The sequence below is a fragment of the Pseudophryne corroboree genome, chromosome 8 (assembly GCF_028390025.1).
Source record: "Pseudophryne corroboree isolate aPseCor3 chromosome 8, aPseCor3.hap2, whole genome shotgun sequence".
Classification (NCBI taxonomy): domain Eukaryota; kingdom Metazoa; phylum Chordata; class Amphibia; order Anura; family Myobatrachidae; genus Pseudophryne; species Pseudophryne corroboree.
This window is the reverse complement of record NC_086451.1, coordinates 5,478,312-5,492,990: the sequence shown is the minus strand read 5'-3', so window position 1 is coordinate 5,492,990 and position 14,679 is coordinate 5,478,312.

The following is a 14,679-nucleotide window of genomic DNA, read 5'->3' as shown; positions in this document are numbered from 1 at the left end:
TATTGAGGTTAATAATACTTTGGTATCAAAATGACCCCCAAATTCTATGATTTACCTGTTTTTTAGGGTTTTTTGAAAAAAACACCCGAATCCAAAACACACCCGAAGCCGACAAAAAAAATTCGGTGAGGTTTTGCCAAAACGCGTTCGAACCCAAAACACGGCCGCGGAACCGAACCCAAAACCAAAACACAAAACCCGAAAAATTTCCGGTGCTCATCACTAGTAAAAAACCAGTGCTGGTGGCTGCCAGTCATAAAATATGTGGCCAAACAGAAGCAAATCTTGTCCCTCACCACACAACTGACCCTAAGGATGACATATAAATGCAATCTGATTCATGTAATATTTCTTTCTAAATTTCTCAATAAGAAATTTTGGGCCATGGGGTGCCGTGAAAAAAATTCTGATATTCTAGGGCGCCGTGATTCAAAAAAGTTTGGAAACCACTGTACTAGTGTATTGTGTATGTGTGATCACAGGATGTCACCAAGGCCCCTCCTAACCTCTGGAATCATCTCCATCACTCCATGAGCCTGACATCCAACCTCCCAGCCTTAACATATGCCCCTAATACTCACATCTATGTCACCACCCCTCCTCCTACCTCTGCTGGCCCTGGCCCCATTTTGCCCACCCATATCCCATGTCCCATGTGTCCTCATACAGCTATCCCATTTGTGCCATATGGTGCAATTCCCATACTGCATACTTTTTCCTCCATTTTCTGCTTGTTCCCTCAAATTTGTGTCTTGGTTTGCAAAATTGTGTTCTAGTTACATAGGATTATATGGTCATATATCACATGGCATGGGATGTTAGCTGGCCCCTGACCCCATTGTGATGTCATCAGGCCCATTGTGATGTCAGCTGTCCCATGGCCCTGTCTAATCTCACGTCCAGGCAGTTACTGCCATATCGTCAGTGCTACTAGTTACATAGGATTAGGTGTTATGTAGCAGAGGAATTGGTATGAAGTCACATAGTAAGTATAGTGATGTATGGCACGGGTCACTGGTATCGGACCTGTCTTCTGCCTGTGTAACCTAGATTGTGCACCGTGCTCCCTGTCTAGCGACACACAATATGCAGCAGCTGTTCATCTCTCACACTACAGTAAGTGCAGGCTGCTATACTATCCCTCTTATCTGTGAGATGTTGATTGGCTAGTAACAATGTGTTTCCTATACTTATATGACAGCTAAATCTGTTTTCCTAAACATGTCTTTACTCCTGCTGCGCTCTATAACAATGAAACTTTTCCAAACTTTTCGTGCCATGTGTTAGGGGCAAGGCTGTAACAGTAAGAAAGCCTTTCCAAGTGTTGCTGGCTCAGTCATATCTGGCCTGAGATTGTCGCTGTGTGACTCAGTGTAGAGTGTCTTTCATGTAAGAGCACACAGACTTTGTACCTTATATTGTGTCACAACTGAGGGCCTGAGCTGACGGGAGGCAGCCTCAGTTGTAGGGGCTGAGATGTACCGGAACCTGGGAGGTTGTATCAGACCCCTGGACATGTAAATAACATGAATAATAACTGCCCGAAGGCGTGACCACGACAACTTGGATAAAAGTCAATGATGTTTATTATGACAACTGTCACGTTTGAATAGAGAAAGGAGGATCACAAATGATATGTGATCTAAGGTGTGGTGATTACCTGCAGGAATAATCACCAATAATGTTTTCAAGTGACTGTATATATATATTTTTGTATTCTTTTCAGCCGAGATGTGACAACATGGCTGACATGCAATGTCCTGCATTTGACCCCCATAGGTCCAGGCCAAGAGAGATCTGTAGACCATAAAGTTTGAGATGACATTCCTACATCAAAAGCAGAGATTTGCAAGCTCTGGACATTGAGGGCTGATAAGGCCATTTGTTGTTGTGTCAACAGAGGGGCTGTAAACAGACCAGGAATCCTGTTTCCTGGCTAATGTCATAAACCTTGCTTTCTTTGAAAGAGATTGCTACAGTATACTCATTACCTCCCCCCTTGGCTGTTGCCAAGCACCAAGTATGTAAAACCTGGTGTAGGTGTTTTGTCCAGCAGGAAAGTGGTTAAAAATCCCAAGGGAGGGGGCCTGATGAAGCTGGAGACTATATCTGTCCCACTCATGAAAAGAGGAGTTGTGATCTCTTGGGGATACAGCTAGTATGCTGGAGGTGACCTGAGTTTCTGTGAAGTCCCCCACAACAGAAATACTTAAAACTTGTTTGCGTAAGTGTAAAGATTTCTGTAAGTTTTATTTCCTTTTCATTTATTGAGATTGCTGTATTCTGTGTGTGTTTTTAAAATATTCTTAATAATCTTTGTAACCTTTTTGTAACCAAAGCTCTGAAGTATTCTTGAAATTAAAATCCTAATTTTAGTTCTGATCCTGTTGTTCTTATGAACTCCAACGCCTGTGTGGCTCACGCCTATCTATTTTTCTAAGTATTGCAGTGTGTGTATGACAGGTAAAGCTAAAGACGCCTGTAACGTCCGTAATACGTTGAAAAGTCTTTGCTGGTGGCAGCTGAAAGTATTTAAATAATCCCGTGTGTCAAAAGTGACCCCCGTACGGCGCATGCAGCAATTCTCAAATTGGCGTATTTGTGGAATTGGCCGGCAGCGTCGTCACAAAGTGGTGGCAAGCGGTGGGATGATAATTGTTTGTTTTTATCTAAGAACTTAAGTGAAGGTGGTAATAATTCCGTGAGCGGAACATCCACTTCACCAGAATCAGAACTCAGAGCTTTATTATAATTTTAAAATCCACACAGTGAGTGGCAATCTCTGTTCCCCTCCCCATCTCTTGTTTTTCTTTTCTATTATTTTATTTTGGCGAAAATGAGATCAAAGATGACTAAGTCTAAGCATCAGATGAAGGATGATGGCAAATTTGTGCGTGGGAATGATGCATCGCCCTGTGCTGCCGAGACAGTAGGGGATGTATTGCGCACTGGACTGTTACGTACTGCGGGTAGTAATGGTGCCATGCTGATTTCTGATGTAGACACTGTTATCGACGCGAGGTCTGTGCATATGGCCTTGGATGAATATTCGCCGACGGATATCAAGTATGGGAAAGATACAGAGCATCATGATGGCTGCAAACCTGTGCGTGGGAATGATACATCGGCCTGGGCTGCTGAGACAGTAGGAGATGTATTGCGTACTGGACTATTATGTACTACGGGTAGTAATAGTGCGACGCTGGATTCTGATGTGGACTCTGTAATCGATGTGAGGCCTGCTGTGGCTGCCTCAAATATGGATCTTATCCCCCCGTTCCTGGAAACTGTCGGAGCTGCGTGCTGGACAGGGGAAAAGTGTTCCAGTGCACGAGAGGAGAGAGAGATAGGGCCTGCCAGTGCTGCACAGCTGGTGCAGAGGGAGAGTTCTATGGCAGAAACGAGTTCTGAAAACCGAGTAGCTAAGAGAAAATGTGAGCTACAAATTGCATCGCGACAAGAGAGTGATTGCTCGCGATACCATGAGACCAGGGAGGTCACTGTTAAACCTTGCCTGGATCAAGTCCCTAGTATGACGGACTATGTGAACGTGGACAGTACTGCAAATACCCAGTGGAGGTCAGGCACCTCTTACATCTACACTGAAGATCCTGACCTGGATAAGTATTTACAGAGTGCAATTTCAGCTATGAAGTCATCTCCAGCCTGGGCAGCCCTTATGCATCTGGAGCAACAGATCCTTGCCAAACGCCATGCAGCTCTGGAACGTGAGGCTGCCAGGGAGATGGCAGAAATTGCTGGGCCACCATCCGAGACAGCGTCAGAAGAGCAATGGGGGTATGGCCCAGATGACCTGTTTTCCAGGATGAGTACGGAGGAGCTAATTAAAGAATGTCAGCTGCAGGGTCTTGTATGCCGTATCAATACCCGCAGCAAGATGCTCTGTCAGCTCTGGTGGGCAGAGGTGAGCGAGTGCAATGCCTTCAGCAGGTATCGATCCACCCTTCTGCGGTCAGGTTCCGAGATGAGTTCTACGTACCTGCTGCGTGAGCTGGAGGAATGTTTTGAAGATGCATGGAGAGAGGCACACAGTTTGAGGAAGCTCGATACCCCATTCTGGCACGATCAGTGTCGCAGAGTGGATGATGAAAGACAACGTCTGCAAAAGCTTCTTTTATCAGCGGAAGAAGCAGTAGTCCAGCCTGCAGGGGTGCCCCAGGAGGAACAGGTACCCCCATTGAAAGGATATGGCCCTATTACCTTAACCCTCGATGTGATGGCCTCTTAGACGTCTGGAGTGTGAACTTTTAGCCACAAGGTACATGCACAACACAAGCAGTAAAAATTCACACTGTTTATTATGAGGTTAACAAAAGTATATAAGACAATGCATATGGGTGTAACTGACATGTCGTTACACTCCCATTGGCTCGCCAGCAGCCACCAGGCAGAATAGAAAAAGGCGGATGTTCATATATGGGTTTTCTACAAGTTTCTCATAACATTTAACAAAGTCTGTAACAGGTTTCATCTGGTATAGAACTGTCCTTGAGAAACAGACACATACAAGCCTGGTATTGTATGAGGAGATAAAGGTATCCTGGCACAGGGTAATACGTATCTATGCAAACACATAACAGTTCATATAGCATGTTTTAACCCTTCATTAGGGAGGTAGAAATATTCACTTTTACACTATACTTATTATAAGGAAATTGATCATATAAAAAGTAATATTTACAAAGACAGAAGAGCTAACCCTTCAATCCCCTCTTAGAATCATGATTATTATATGACATGATTCTTGAGTGAGGCTCCCTTCTTGTTCCTCCAGTTCTTGAGATATTGGACATAATCGTCGGGTCCCTTACTATCAGAGGAGGTGACAGGACTGGTGGTTATATCATAGTACATCAGGGCCTCATCAATGCCTTTGGAGGTAAGTTTCTTTCCACAGGGAATTACACAATAAACTATAATGCCTACAAGAATTAAAGTTACAAGTATGAATATGCTTATTTGCACAATACCCTGGTGGGAAGGTTTTTAAATTTCTCCCTGTGGTGGTGTTAGATGTATAACAGGTATAGTTTCCAGGATATATGGTTATGGTGCTTCCTGGGTTGGGATTTTTTGACAATATGGGATATTCCCTTTTCCACATTTCGCACTGACTGTCATTTGTTTTGGTGTCATTAAAAAGGCTGAAAAAAACAATTTTCCTGTTCTAGGGGTATATTAAGGGGCACTGTACCTAGGTGGGGCCTAGATTTGCCACAGACATAACAGTTGCTTTTATTGTGTTTGTTAGCACTATACTTCATCCATTCCAACCAAAAATTAATGTCAGAGAAACCAGTTTCAATAGCTAGGGTGTCTTCAAAGGTAGGGTTAGTAATAGCCACCATATCTTTAGAAGTGGCAATATGGGGCTTTAAAGGTTTGTTTTGGGGAGCAATTTTAGGCTGGTATTTTGGGTTTTTATACATGTCCCACAAATAAAACATTTGCCTTGCACTATAGTACCCTGCTTGCCACCATATACCAAGTACATAAGTCTCATTGTCGCTTCTGCTAGGGTTCACTATGTTTAGTCTAAACCTGTATGAATTTGGGCCTTCATCCATCTTATGAATAGACAATCTTTGAAGTAAGTTCAGATGTTGACCATATCTGTTTCTGGCAGCTGATGGGCGATATCCCCAATCTGTTCCTGTATTCCACCCCACAGCTTCCCAGGAATTACAATTAGATCCATAATATCTAATGTCATAGTACCATTCGTCAGTAACACAAATATATACTGTCTCAGACATTCCTGATTTCCTTTTCTGCTGTATGAAATGTTTGTCATCAGCAATTTTGGGGAACATAAAATAGTCAAGGATATATGTGGCTACGTGTGTGTTAGAGGAATTATACCACAAGGTGGGGATCCCATTAGTGTGTGTAATATCAACCTCACATATTGTGTGGTGAGTGAGGGCCAGTAGGGCTATCAAGGTAGTCCCCAGGATAAAGATAGGGGACAGGTTCCTCATCTTCTTCTGTTCTTCTTTCTTCGCTAGGTGGGAGGTCAGGGCTGTCTGCCCCGGTTCGTACCTCACTGGAATCACTTGCTTCCCTCTCTAGGTCTGGTCTAGGAACCTTTTTTACTCGGGATGCATGGATCCAGGTAGGACTTTCCTCTATCAGGACTGCTGTCCGGGTAACTGCTACGACCTCTGTCTCTGGACCATAGGTGAAGTCTCCTGGGCTCTTGTTCCTGGGGAGCACCTTCACCACGACTCTGTCTCCGACTTTAAAGGGGTGTGTAGGTTCCTGTGGATTCAAAAGGGTTTTTACAAACAACCTCATGTTCAATTTCATTCAGTTTTGTTATCAGGGACCTGACATACTCTTCTCTGATGAGTTCTAGATCTCCTTCCTGTATTACTAGTGGTTTCTTAGCCCAGGGTGTGGGGAAGGGTCTACCCATTAGTATTTCAAAGGGTGAGTATCCTAGAGTTTTCTGTGGGGTATTCAAGATGCTGGTGTTTAGCTTTATTAGGGTTGTTCCTGAGGCAAGTGATGCATCTGCTAACATAAATCATTGGTTAGTAGGAGGAGTGTTGTGGCTTCACCACGGTGACCAACACCACGGCACTGGGCAACGAGCAAAGGGGCACCGGACTGGGGTATACAGGGTTTCCCCTCTTTGCAGATTAATCCTGATTTAGGATTTTTTCTGCAGAATTGGGTAAGTCCAGTCGGAGAGATCAGTATTAGTCGCAGCAGCTTGAAGTTGAGTGAGCAGATGGACGTTGTCAAGGGAGGGACATGCTCTAGTGAGTGCAATGAGTTCTGCAGCTTGCGCGGACTGATAAGGTATTGGTAGGGTTTCCAACACAGTATCAGGGAGGGTGACAATGGCATAGCCAGCCTGGTATGTATTGTCATTGAGCCTACTACAGGAGCCGTCAACAAAAACTATGTCTGCGCCTGGTATGGGAACGGGAGACATGTCAAGTCTGGGAGAAGTTTCAGCTTCAATGGAAGCAGCACAGTCATGTAGGTCGGGTGGTTCATCCTCGGGACCTTTCAAGCCTAAAAGGGCATTGAGAATGGGTGCAGGGCCAGAAGAACTAGCAGTGTACTTGATGGTAAGGGTAGGGTTACTCAAAAGGAGTACTTCATATCCACTAAGGCGTTGTGCTGACATGTGCTGTGTGTGTAAGCCTTTAAGTATTGCCAGGACATCATGTGTGGTGTGGAGTACTGTGGTGTGGCCTAAAGTGAGGGTAGTGGCCATTTCTGCAACCATTGCACAGGCTGCCAAAGCCCTGAGGCAGGCAGGCATACCTTGCACAGACACTGGCATGACTTTGGAAAAAAAATGCCACGGGGCGCAACTTCCCTCCATGAAACTGTGTGAGCACCCCCGCCATGGTTTTACAATTGTCCCTTGCATATAGATGGAAAGGTAGTACATAATTGGGGAGGCCAAGTGCCGGACTTTTCATCAACATACATTTTAAACTTTCATATGCAGTTAACATTTCTTGTGACCATTGTACAGTTTTAGGTTTGTCCTTCAGTGTGGCTTGTCTCAAAATGTTATCATAATAAGAGCAATCAGATATCCACTGTCTGCAGTAATTTACCATACCCAGGAAGGACAGTAGTTCCTTCTGGGTAGTTGGGGTGACCAGGCCCAATACAGACTGTATGCGTTGTGGACTGACTTTCCTCTCTCCCTGAGTGAGCACAAAACCTAAGTAATCAACATGCTTTTTACACCATTGCATTTTTATTTTGGACACCTTGTGTCCACATTCACAAAGCCAGTTTAGTAATGAAACACCATCCTCTCGGCAGGCCTCCTCAGTTTTACTACAGAGCAGCAGATCATCTGCATACTGTAGCAGGACTGAACCATGGTGAGGTTGCCAGGGCCTCAATGTGGCCTGGAGACAACAGGTGCGTCAATAATCTGCACCAGGTAAGTTGTTTACCCTCAAAAGAAAAGGCAAAAAGTAATTGTGTCTGTGAATCTACAGGTATGCTGAAAAAAAGGCATTCTTCAAATCAATTACAGAGAAGAACGCAGCATCTGCAGGGATTGCAGAAATGAGTGAGTTTACATCTGGAACAATTGGTGCAATTGGGACAATTAGCTGATTGATCGCTCTGAGATTCTGTACAAATCTTATACTGCCATCAGCTTTGGCAACAGGGTTCACAGGAGTACAGTATGGTGATACAATATGTCTGAGAATACCCTGTTGTAAGAATTGCTGTATCATGGGGCGGAGACCTTCTATCTTTTCTGGTGAGAGGGGATACTGCATAGGTCAGAACACAAAACACTGGTTGTTGCACCGCTGTCCACTAAAAAGGGAATTTTACTTCCATTTATAATAAGTGGCAGCAGAGGTGAATCTTTACTATGACGGGAGAGTTGAATAAAGGCTGGGATGCCCTCCTCCGGGCCCCGTCAGTGCGCGGGGTCTTTGGAATCTTCCCTGACTGCGGGGTTGGTTCTGTCTGTCAAAGCGTCTGGAGTTCCGATAGTTATGAGTGAGTGGGGAAGTGAGTAAGCTTTCTGAGTTAAGCAAAGGTAAGCCAGCGTCATCTGTCCAGCAGTCCTTAAACCTTTTCCAAAACGCAGTAACAGACTATGAAGGTTTCTGTTTACAAGCCACAGCGACAGGCAAAAAAAAAAACACAGGCTTTAAAGACTTCCTTCATATGTGTATAGCTGCGTCCTTTGCAAGCTTTGCGCAAACAAGATATACAGCCATCGAGGGTAATAGTGGGCTTGGGACAGTGTTTTACTATTATCTAAACTCTGGGTTATTGGTGCGTTAGGGACAGAGCTAGTGGACGCACCCTCCAGCAGTGAAGTTGGAGGCGATCCCATCTAGTGTGAAAGGGTTACTGCTGCCAAGAGATTTGTGTCTCTGAGCGCAGGATACATTGGAATGCAAGGGGGAGGGAGAGGGATTTCAAAGATTTATAGTTTCTCTGCAGCGTCGCTTCTGTGCTGTTGGAAACTGACATTTTTTCTTAAATCTCCATATAGAAAAGGTAATTACTGCCTTCCCGTAGGAATGGGTCCTGTCCTGCTTTCTCTGTCCATCCCGCTAAATTATCCACCCATGGGTTAACTAAGTAATACTCTGAGGTAGAGTTGCGGGCGACATACATCTTGCATGTCTCCCCTGGTAAAGGTGGGGGGTAAATGACTGTCTTACTCTGACCCCCTCCCATAGTAAAAATGCAATCTACACCAGCTTTCTACGCAATTTTTTTACAACAACTTACAACAACTTTCTAAGCAATTTCACAACAAAAATGCAGTTTACAAAAACTTTCTATGCAATTTCACAACAAAAATACTTTTTACAAAAACTTTCTATGCATGCTTTAGCTAACACCAGTTAATTAGTCATTGACAATATCACAATATTATCTGTATAGTGAGAACATGAAATCTTTTGACGAGTACGATACTTACCATTCGTACAAGATGTCAGAAAAATACAGCGTTTTAAACAGGAAGCAAGAAAAGTGTTTGAGTAAAGATATCTGGCAGACGAAAACTTACCAGCCGTCTGAACCAAATATAAGAACTTATCTCACTACAAACATACAAGAATATATATAGACGATCAAATCGAGGTATAATCTACGTTACGTATAGACCCCAGGTCTATTTTAAGTATCCCAGATACTAACGTCTTTGGAGAATTGCGCTTGGACCCCTGGTCCCTTCTCAGACGTATCTTTAAGTCCCAGACATTAAAGATGTTTGGTCACGTGTTCCCAGAACACTGACACGGATTCAGCTTCAGTGTATCTTTAAGTCCCAGACATTAAAGATGTTTGGTCACGTGTTCCCAGAACACTGACACGGATTCAGCTTCAGTGTATGACCGCAATCCCGCATAGCAAAGACAGACAATAAATTCTCTATCTTTACCATTCAGGGACGATCACTGAATTCCGGACATAGCCCCCAGCTGAAAGGATATGGCCCTATTACCTTAACCCTCGATGTGATGGCCTCTTAGACGTCTGGAGTGTGAACTTTTAGCCACAAGGTACATGCACAACACAAGCAGTAAAAATTCACACTGTTTATTATGAGGTTAACAAAAGTATATAAGACAATGCATATGGGTGTAACTGACATGTCGTTACACTCCCATTGGCTCGCCAGCAGCCACCAGGCAGAATAGAAAAAGGCGGATGTTCATATATGGGTTTTCTACAAGTTTCTCAAAACATTTAACAAAGTCTGTAACAGGTTTCATCTGGTATAGAACTGTCCTTGAGAAACAGACACATACAAGCCTGGTATTGTATGAGGAGATAAAGGTATCCTGGCACAGGGTAATACGTATCTATGCAAACACATAACAGTTCATATAGCATGTTTTAACCCTTCATTAGGGAGGTAGAAATATTCACTTTTACACTATACTTATTATAAGGAAATTGATCATATAAAAAGTAATATTTACAAAGACAGAAGAGCTAACCCTTCACCCATCATCTACAGTCGGTGTGGACTATGTTACGGAGTTCTCGCTTCCAAAGGTGCAGTGTACCCTACTGGGTGGAGATGTTGGTACGAACAGCATATTACCACCGTCTGCGCAGAATTTGCAGCTGGAAGAAGCTGATTTTCAGGAGAACCTGATTGTGGAGGAGATTATGTCGACAAGAGAGGTGGGAGTGTCAGATATTATTCCCAAGAATGTGTTCGTGAGAACTGACTTTGGACAATTGATAGCACAATCTGTGCCTGACATTTCGAAGTCTGTTGAAATATGTGAATCATCTCAGGTAGTATGTGATGATGCTAAACCTTGCAATGGTAGTGCTCTGTGTACAGTACCTGTAATGCTATGTGATGCTGCTTTATCTTGCACAGAAGTGACTCTGGGTCAAAACGTAGTGCCCAATGAACATGTTGCATTTCCTACTGTGACAGAGACTTGTGATAATACCAGTGAAATGAACTGTATTGCTGCAGGAAATAACCCTTCTTTTCCTCAGGGGACCCCCGCTGATCCACACAACATTATTGCCAATGTATGTGATGCTGAGAATGTTACCAACCAGTGTGAACTAGAAAATAATATGCCAATGTCTATGTGTAGGGACAAAGAAATTACTCCCTGTATTGTTGAAAATGTTCAAATTGATTTGCAGGTACTGCGGGGCCCCGAAAACAGGCAAACGTCTATGTATAAAGGAGGGGCAATGATTTCTTGTATTGATGATGATACTGTGTTGAATAATTTATGTAATACCACGCCTGGGGTAGCAGAAATGACACGCAGTGCAGCAGCACAGAAAATCTGTGATTTAACCCCTGCAAGTGGGGAGGGTGACTCAAAAGCCAGAGATCCCCCTCCGCCCCCCTCCCTCCCTGTGAGAGTTGCAAGCTCAGATGCTAGCCTAGAGAAGGGAGTCAATGAGGATGATGTATTGTCTTGTATAGGTGTTACTAGTACTTCTGATGATGCATGTATCAATGTAGGAAATAATGTGTCTGTCGGGGGTGCTGCCAGCATGTTAGGTACCAGGGCTGTGTCAACAGCTGAGAAGGGAGAAACACACATTGCTGTCCCTCCCCCTCAGACCCCCCTTCCTACCCTGCTCTTGCATGCAAACACCCAGCAGGGATTCCCATACACTGAGGCTTCAGTGGAAAACCTACCTCTCCAGGTTGAACAGAGAGCCAGTCCCAATACAGCACAATGGCAGGCAGAAATTGTTTGGGAGAAGTGTCTAGGTTTATTTTCCCCAGTATGTGTTAATGAGGAAATTTCTCCCCATTGTGGTACCACTAGACCCACCGAGTTACAGACACCTGGGAATGATGTGGGCACACTGTATAGAGATGTGTCTGAGGTGAGGTGTGACCTAACTATAGGTACCCAGCAGAGGGCAATGCAGAAGGGCTGCACATTAACCCTTGGAAAGGAATCAGAAAGTATTTCTGCTGATAAGAGACTGTCTCCTTTCAATTTAGCAATGAAAGTAGAAAACTTACAAGTGTCAGGAATGGCTGTGCCTGATATAGGCACTGATGTATGTAAAAAGCCTGAAATTGTGTGTAATCAGAATGAGAATTCCCATTTACAAGTGCCAGGTGATAAGATGAACAAAAGGTTTGGACAGGAGTGTGATGCAAGTCCTGCCATGCAAACCCCCCTCTGTCCTGACAGAGATCAGCCAGGGAGGGGTGGGCCACAGTCAGAAGCTGCAGAACCTCTGAGGGCGAGGGCCTATCAACCTTCTCCTGAGGCTGAGCCAGGAAAGGAACATGTTACTCTCTCTCCAGGTGTAGGTAACAGGAGTGTAGAAGTATACAGTGGTTATTCACAGAGGTTGTGTATGGAGGTGGGCGACCCCAGTCTTGTGGAGATGGGGCAGAGTGACAAAGACTGGAGCAGTGACGTCACTGGTACAATAACAGCAGAGATAGCAACACAGGGAGCACCGTGTACGAAAGAGTGTGTTCCCATCACAAGACACATATTTGACCACTATACCAAGGAAGGGCAACCAGCTGATCCTGACTTAGCCTCTGTAAGGACGCAGATCAGTCAGACAGGCTGGGGAGATAAATCAGGAAGAATCTATCTCAGAAAGGGACATTTAGGTGAGGATCCCAATGTCCTAGGTATACCCCAAATGATGTGCAGGGAAACCTGTCCAGAGCATCCTGTAGGACAAGATGCCCTGACCTCAGGGCCCGTGTGGGTGAGGGGCAGGCCACCATATCAGGAAAGGGCACAAGGTGAGATTATATGGAAGAAGAACATAGTCACATGTTCCACCTTGAGCATTAATGAGAGTACTCCCGTTAGTAATATATTCACCCATGTAGAGTTGGAAGTAACAGGGGATCATATGAACCAAACGTGTAAAAATGTGTCTGATGTCGGTCAGAGTAAACTTAATAGATTGTCTGGAGACCATAGGAAACTCCTGAGATGGAGTCTCACCTTGCCGCAGGGTGAACAAGTGTTCAGTAGCGCAGCAATGAGTCGGTGACGTGGGTCACCGCCCCTTGTGCGCCATTTGCCGGGGGAGATGTCACGTTTGAATAGAGAAAGGAGGATCACAAATGATATGTGATCTAAGGTGTGGTGATTACCTGCAGGAATAATCACCAATAATGTTTTCAAGTGACTGTATATATATATTTTTGTATTCTTTTCAGCAGAGATGTGACAACATGGCTGACATGCAATGTCCTGCATTTGACCCCCATAGGTCCAGGCCAAGAGAGATCTGTAGACCATAAAGTTTGAGATGACATTCCTACATCAAAAGCAGAGATTTGCAAGCTCTGGACATTGAGGGCTGATAAGGCCATTTGTTGTTGTGTCAACAGAGGGGCTGTAAACAGACCAGGAATCCTGTTTCCTGGCTAATGTCATAAACCTTGCTTTCTTTGAAAGAGATTGCTACAGTATACTCATTACCTCCCCCCTTGGCTGTTGCCAAGCACCAAGTATGTAAAACCTGGTGTAGGTGTTTTGTCCAGCAGGAAAGTGGTTAAAAATCCCAAGGGAGGGGGCCTGATGAAGCTGGAGACTATATCTGTCCCACTCATGAAAAGAGGAGTTGTGATCTCTTGGGGATACAGCTAGTATGCTGGAGGTGACCTGAGTTTCTGTGAAGTCCCCCACAACAGAAATACTTAAAACTTGTTTGCGTAAGTGTAAAGATTTCTGTAAGTTTTATTTCCTTTTCATTTATTGAGATTGCTGTATTCTGTGTGTGTTTTTAAAATATTCTTAATAATCTTTGTAACCTTTTTGTAACCAAAGCTCTGAAGTATTCTTGAAATTAAAATCCTAATTTTAGTTCTGATCCTGCTGTTCTTATGAACTCCAACGCCTGTGTGGCTCACGCCTATCTATTTTTCTAAGTATTGCAGTGTGTGTATGACAGGTAAAGCTAAAGACGCCTGTAACGTCCGTAATACGTTGAAAAGTCTTTGCTGGTGGCAGCTGAAAGTATTTAAATAATCCCGTGTGTCAAAAGTGACCCCCGTACGGCGCATGCAGCAATTCTCAAATTGGCGTATTTGTGGAATTGGCCGGCAGCGTCGTCACAACAACTCCGCAACACAGCAGCAGTAAAAGAAAACGTAAAAGTCAGCAAATAATAAATACAGTTCCTGGGTACTACAGGATGGCAGGAGCCACAGGGCACTGGTAGTGTGAGATAGTTCTTATGATCTTCTAGATGGAAAGTCCTTACCAGGCCCGACTGTAGCAATGGAGATAACCCAGGATTGTGCCAGCTGGTGTTCCAGGAAAAGCTGGGTTGCTGAAGGTAAAACAGCTGCTGTGGATACTGGCTGGAACCAGACTGTTGTTAGCACGGAGTGGATACTGGCTGGAACCAGTTAAATAATAAATGAACTTGGGAGCGATGAAATATGAACTGAAATGTAGAACTTGAGAGCGGAGAAATAATAATACCGGTGGAGAGTGGTAAAGTGTAGAAAGGACACCGGCCCTTTAAGGGAAGCTGTACTCTGCTGAAAGCTGAGCTGGAAGCAGGTAATGTTGTAGCTGGAAACAGATGAATCCACAATGGATTGGAGAGTCAGGCTACACCGCAGGTGGAATGCTGGTGCGGGTCTCTATGGTGGAAGTCTTGAGACAGGAGCTGGAACCTGGAAGACAATCACAGGAGAGA